General features: G+C 24.8%; 1 long non-coding RNA gene across 1 annotated transcript in view; it reads right to left on the reverse strand.

The window, feature by feature from the left end:
- Nucleotides 1-582: 582 nt before the first annotated feature.
- The window catches only part of LOC107884819, a 7,625-nt gene continuing 7,164 nt past the window's right edge, over nt 583-1,043 (reverse strand). The window contains exons 2-3 of the long non-coding RNA XR_003840111.1: nt 880-933; nt 583-717 (exon numbers count right to left, since the gene is read on the reverse strand). This is a non-coding gene — a long non-coding RNA (uncharacterized LOC107884819). The remainder of the gene's footprint in view (nt 718-879; nt 934-1,043) is intronic.

Here is a 1,043-nt window from a genome sequence, read left to right on the forward strand (position 1 = left end):
GATCCAATTCTCTAAAAGATAAGATACTATATGTTTAAATCGAAGTACTCTTTCCGTTAAATAATTTTTATACAGGATAAAAAAAAAAGGCCTTGTAAAACCACTAGATCCCTTCTCTACTCAGAATCTAAAATGAAATACTAATGTGCTATATAATAATAAAACGTTATCTTTTAAGTATAAATCAAGGAACTATTTTCAAAAGTTTATAAATAATTTTGTTAGCACTTAGCAACTCTGGAACTATAGGTACATAAATATTTGTCAATGATATTGTATGCTTTCAAAATAATAATTTACAACATGTATATAATATGTAAATGGGCTCCTAGAATAAATTCTTAAAATGTATACATAAAAGGTCGGGACTAATGTCTAATGACTAATGACCTACGTGGCTACGTGATAACAATAAATACAAGTACAGCGATTGTCACGATGTGATTAGTTTATACGATTTTGGCACGGAAAGTAGGTACAACCAGTTAGAAACTTAGAAATAAAGCTTTCGTATATAAGTATTAATTGAATTATAAATTATTCACATAAAAATGTATATCTTAAATCTAATAATATTATTATAAGATATTATATTGATAGGAATGCATATTATTATATTAAATAAGCATATTTAAAATTTATAAAGAAATATTTTTATTTATTTATACTATTACTCACAACGTGATTTACAATATTCGCCCGGTGAATAAATTGCTTCTATAAACAAATTATTTGCATTTGTTACATTAGAAATATGTTATTAAACAAACACAACCTTATGTTTATATAATAAAATGAATGGAGTGAGTTATACTATGAGTTATATAATATGGTTATATATGCAAATAATCATAACATTTTATTGGCATTAATACTTACGTTCAATCCCATCAGATAAATTCCAACTATCTATGAAAAATGTTTTCACGTGTTCTAGAAAATATAATATTTGATTGTTAATTATATTGATGACATTTATAGCATTGAAACTAATACGTGCATTTGTAGATTCTGAGTGGAACGATGAATGTATGATTTTACAA

This window comes from Acyrthosiphon pisum, chromosome X, assembly GCF_005508785.2.
Source record: "Acyrthosiphon pisum isolate AL4f chromosome X, pea_aphid_22Mar2018_4r6ur, whole genome shotgun sequence".
Taxonomy (NCBI): Eukaryota; Metazoa; Arthropoda; class Insecta; order Hemiptera; family Aphididae; genus Acyrthosiphon; species Acyrthosiphon pisum.